The sequence below is a fragment of the Xiphias gladius genome, chromosome 20 (assembly GCF_016859285.1).
Source record: "Xiphias gladius isolate SHS-SW01 ecotype Sanya breed wild chromosome 20, ASM1685928v1, whole genome shotgun sequence".
Lineage (NCBI taxonomy): Eukaryota > Metazoa > Chordata > Actinopteri > Istiophoriformes > Xiphiidae > Xiphias > Xiphias gladius.
The window spans coordinates 15,805,728-15,811,727 of NC_053419.1; positions in this window are offsets into that span (position 1 = coordinate 15,805,728).

Below are 6,000 nucleotides of genomic sequence, written 5' to 3' on the forward strand. Positions count from 1 at the left end.
ATCATCTCAAATCCTGGCAGCCATAAATAACCCGAACACACACCCACTTTCTCTCTCGGTCACCCGTATAGGCCTACACAGACTTGCACAGGAAAAAAAAAAAAAATCAAAAACACATCTGTGCACAGGGTAATTTTCCCGTTCTGTTTTTGACATGAGGTACAAAAACACATTAGCATTTCTGAACCAAGTTATTTGCAAAAAAAAAAAAAAAAAAGTTATTTTGTTTATATATGCACTTACTTTTGCCAGGATCTAATCACTGCTAAAGATAAAGACACATTTTCATTTTGATGAGTGAACAGCTTCCCCGACTGGTACTCATACACTATCCAAACTTGTGTTTCTCACACTTTCCCTCCCTGTCTTTCCATTCACCCAGAGCCATTCTCACCAGAGGGCATAGAGCCACTGCCTCTGGGCCAGGCTAGGCCATCCTTAATCCGACGTGGCTCGCCGGATTCCAACAAGCAAATCTCATATTTCTAAACACTGGATTATGCTTTTCTTTTATTACTGCTGGATCTGGAGGAGAGTTGTGGGGTTAGGGGGTAAAACTGAACTGATAGGATTACCAGAAAAGCCTGTGGACTTAAATATGAAGGGAGGAATAATAAAAAATACATATATGTATTCATTAAGATGATGACTGAATGAAAAACCTGAATAAAAGAAGGGCTAAAAATACTGATAAAAGGTAAAAGTAGGTCTGGCACAGAATAATAATCCCAAGATAAGCTCAAAAGCAGTTCAACAATGACACAGAAGACAGTTGCACAAACACGAATGACTACACGTGGTGAGCAGAAACTTAGTGCACACACATCTCACATAAGCTCCCCAACAAAGAAATGTGCATATCAACCGAACGAAAGGGAAAAAAATGTATCGCAGACGGTACACAAACACAAACACGCAGATAAACCGTTGCCTGTGAATGTGGGGCAGATGCTACAAGACTACCAACAAGCAGCAAGATAACCTTGTCACGGGGCAGAGCTCACCTATGCCTACATGTGTATATTTTCCCCATGTTCGGATCTTTATGAGTATAATAATGCTATCATGCCTTGGTGTCGCGGCGTGCTAAGAAGAGCAAAGAGGAGAAGCTGAGAGAGAGAGAGAGAGAGAGTGAGAGAGACAGTGGAGTAGACTGTATGATGCAGGGGAAGGGGGTGAAAATGACCTTGCTGGAAATAACAACAGCAGCCCTTAATGTGTTGCATTACAAGATATGTGATAAAACATTTTTATGGGGAGGGCTGTAAATGCTGCGGTCTCATCCCACACTGTGCCCACTCAGTGGCCCATTTTGTCTATGTGTGTGTGTGTGTGCACGTGTGTGATCGGGGAGGGGATGGTGTCCGGTGTCCAGATCCAGTGATCCCAAGTGCGGGCGGCGGGGGGGGGGACAGAGACATTTGTTCCCACTTTGGTACAGGGTTTTTTTCTGCGTGACTGAATGTGTTCCCTCTCTGAGGTCACGTAAACACTTGGACCTATGCGGACGTGCCCTGTTGTGGGACGACGGCTGAGCATCATCACTTTGATGAGTACCTGTTCTCTCTTGAGGCGTTTCATCGTAATGAGCCCTTCATTTTGCCGCGCAGACAGACGACACATCGATGGGCTTTTCAAGTTGCTTTCAAGAGGTGTTTCTCATGCTCTGCTTTTCTGGGCTGTGAGTGTATGCGGGCTGTTAGGGGAGCACAGGAGCACACGGACTCAGCATTGCCCCCTGATGGCTGAGTCACAGAATAACAGCACCCTGATGTACAGTATAAGGTGTTACATAACTAAGACAGGGCAGCAACCAACAATTATTTCATTATTGATCAATCTGTTAGTTATTTTCATGATTAAAATATGAATAATTTGGTGTATAAATATATGTGTATAAAATAATGAAAAATCACAATTACTTCAAGGCCAAGGTGACGTCTTAAAATGACCTGTTTTGTCCAAGCAACAGTCAAAGCCCCAAAGATATTCAATTCACTATTCAGTGAGAGAAAGAGCCAGGCAATGTTTAAAAAAATTTAAACAATTTAAAAAAATAATTGCAGATTAATTTTCTGTCAATCAACTAATCAATAAACTGATGGATTGCCTCAGCTGAAAACTAAAGTACTGTTTTATAACTTTTTTTGTATAAGAATTAGAAACTCTTAAAAAAAAAAAAGGCGGTTTGCTCTTAATGCAGTTGTTCAAATTGACCACAGTGCCTCCAAGATTTCAAATGTATTGTGTTTTATTTATCCAAAAAGCTGCTACACAACAGTGATTAGTTACTTTTCCTTCCAGTATTTGGATTGTGTAATTTTTGTCATTTAATGTCTTATGCCAAGAGAAAAGGAGTTGTACAAAGACTGACAGCTTCTCTGTGGAATTAGTCCTTAATTAATCTTAACTCTGTCCCTCTTTAACTGACATATTAATGATTTTGTTTATCTTGTTTTAAATTTTCTTTCGGTATTCATGTCGTTCCTCTTTATTGTACACCAGGCACATTTTCAGCTGCATGTACTTGTGTCCACTGAAAACTGCATTAGCCTTTCTCCCCGTGTCATTTTCATTATGTTTTCAATCTTTGAAAATATGATTTCCATAATGTGCTCTCTGTGCCTCTGTCCTCACCTGTGTCCCTGTCTGCTTCTCTCAGTCCTTCCCTTGCTGTCAGTCTTTCCTCTTTCAGTGTTCACCTTCTTACCCGTTTGTGGACCCTGACAGTCTTTCCAGCCCTCGTACCCAGGCCGTGTAGATGTTAGGCCAGGACTTATCGATCAGACTATAAATTACTCATGCATCACCTCTCCTCTCCCCAGTGCGTGTCTCACAAGCGCTCTGAGACCTTATAGAGAGAAGAAGAGAAGGGTGGGATGGGGAGTAGAGCAGGGAGGGAGAGAGAGTCTCCAGCAAATTGTTAATTAAATAGGAATCAATCCTCTGCCATTTATCAGGCCATGAGTCCACCTCACCTTTAAGGGGGGGGGCTGGGAAAGGTAGGGGGATGGAGGGAAAATCAATAAGGCGGACTGAGGGGAGGGATAAGTGTTTAATCCACCAATCAAACTATATCATGCCCGTTATAGAGTGACAACTGGACATTATGGGGTGAACGAGGTGATTTCACAGTTTAGCATCTTTTAGCCTACTACAGTATGAGGCATTCAGAATGTATCAGCCAGGCCCACAGGATTGCCACATGTGCAAATCAAATAGAAATAACAAAACTGTATTGTGGAATCATGGCCAGTGTTGAGCAGTAACGTATTAGTCTGATTACTTTTTTTTTTAGTAGCAAGCAGTGTGGGGGATTATACTACTTATGTAATTATATTACAGTTACTAACCCCAGTTACGCTCTGTTACTTTGAATTTTTTTAACAGTAGGGTTGACAACAGCGTCAGTTCAGTGGAGATAGTGGTGTGCGTTGTCTCAAAGTCTGTTTCCCCCATTAGTCCGTGTATCCCTTTACCTTAACCTGTACCCAAATGTATCTCCATTCCCGACTAGTTATCTCTACCATGCCCAACCACACCCTAACCTAAGCCCTAATGTTCAATCACAGGAGGAGAACAGTACAGGAAACACACGGAGACCAGACTTCCATACAAAAGTGCAGAACATGCTTGGTGAAAAAGCTGGAGGGGAGGGAAGGCGAGCTTCGACCAGAAGAGGAGGACTGCGACTCCCTGTTACTCCGAAGTTGTCCGATGTCTGTGGTATGATTTCGTGGCTGGTTTGCTAACGTTATTCAGTGGTGAGCCTGCCTTGTGTTTTGTTCAGAGTCGGAGGTTGTGGGAGGCCCAAGCTCTACCGTCAGTTAGGCTCTGTCTTTGCTGTGTGTGTTTTCCATATTATTCTATCTGCATAGTTTAGACATTCCCAGCCCTGCAAAAGTATGCATGATTCAGTGCTTATAGAGTACGTCATGTGTTGCACTAATGTGTACATTATTTCAGTTCTAAAATACACAGCTCGCTGTTTTGCAGCTTCATTGTGCGTGTCAATTTATTTTAATTATACACATACATACAATTTATTGCGATAATTGTCTGTGTGTTTGTCTATTTTGAGTGATTTGTTAATTATTTCAGTACTGGCTTACCAGAGAGACTCACCCAAAGTCCATCAATCTGTGCAGTCTGAGAATAACAAGAGATCTGACCCCCAGCTGTAAATCTGAGGAGCGTGCTAAAGTTAGCAGAGGCAGGAAAACGATTCTGATAGGAGTTTTAGCACATTTACATTGACTGAATGTCTTACGCAGTAGGTCACTCTGTGGTTAGAAAACAGCCAACTGATGTCAAGTCAGATCTGGTGATGCAGCAGAGAAGGTTTTTCTAACCTGAACTCCTGCATGGCCTTTGCCTCTTCTAGCGCTAACATGCACAACGTGACCTTTGTCCACTGAACTAATTAAATCCCTAAATAATAAGCTAATGTTTTACCATATGTACAGAGCAATGTACTAACAGCAAACTATATCTAAGATATATTGAGAGGAATTGGTAAAAAAAAAAAAAAAAAAAAGAAGAAAGAAAGAAAGAAAGGAAGGAAGGAAAAAGGCCTTTGGGGTTTTAACTGGAGCCAAAACCTGTAAAAACAAGACTAGCAGCCGTGCTAGCAGCTCTGTGAGGCTGTACTTAGGCACAGTGGTGCTTTCAACTAAATTCTAATATCAGCCTTTAACATGTTCGCAATAACAGTGTTAACATGATGATGTTTAGCAGGTGCTAAACATTAACATTTTGATCTGATGATGCAGCTAGCTGAAAAGTCAGAGGTCACCCGAATTATTCCAATTCGGTCCTGAGGGGGACATGAATGTCTGCACCAAATTCCGTGGCAACGCATCCAGTGGCTGCCGAGACATTTCACTCAAAACCACAACTGTCAACCTCAAAGTGGTGCCAGAAGAAAGGTCACTGGATCAGTGAACAGCAAACATAGGACAGATTAAACCAAAACAGCGTGACTTATAGGTGCCTTTAAAAAAACACCATAGGTAACTTTATTAAGTAAATTTCATGGACCTCAGTTTACTGTAAGGGAAAAAGAAATGCTGACTACATGATCTCAGCACCCTCACAGGAAGCTACAGTCCTTAGCTCATGAGCCGATGGGCATATTGAAACATAATTTTTAAAATATTCCCAAAACCAGGTTTCCCATATAATCTTTCAACAGGCCATCAAAGTACAGATGCTAAGACATCTACAGTATCTACGCACATCTTGTCATACTTAACACGCCTGATTGACACAGAGCTATTTTATACCCACTGTTAAACCATGGGAAACTCTCACTTCTCCTTCCCCTAAGAATCCTGGGAGCTTAACAATCATCCAACATCTGTCTGAAGCCCAGAGAAAGGCAGAGGCCCAGATGTTAGAGAGATTGGTCTTATGGGAGTAGTCTTCTTTGCCCCTTGACTGGGCAGCCCAGTTAGTGAACTAAGATTAGTTACGACATTTCCTGGAGCCAAACATTGCCGGACTCTAACCTCTGATTTGAATTCTGCAAGTATAAGAAAACCTCTACTGTCTGTCATAATTTCAAGGCATTTGCTGACATTTTCACACCCTACTTACTTAATGACAAACTTGTCAATGTTATGTTCTGTGATGACAGTACTAGAACACTGTCCCCAAAATAAAAGACAAATTAACACGGTGTTCCAGTTAGAGAACAGTCAGGATGAGGAATAATGAGCCTGATTTATGACGTGTGTACAGATAAATATTTATCACTTGCCTTGCAAATACATCTCTTGGCCCATTGCCTCATTGCTGCTGCACCCAGGAATGCTAACGATCTCCACTTTTGAGGTGTGTTTTTAAGTGTGGAGTTTATGTGTATATCTCTGTGTCTGTATTTCTTTCTCTCTTTTCTTTTGCTGATGTGACTTCATGGGTGGGTGGCAGAGCTCGTTCCAGGCAGCTGGAATGTCCTCTATTAGAGTTGCTTCTGTTTCGCAGCCGTAATCCTCTCCA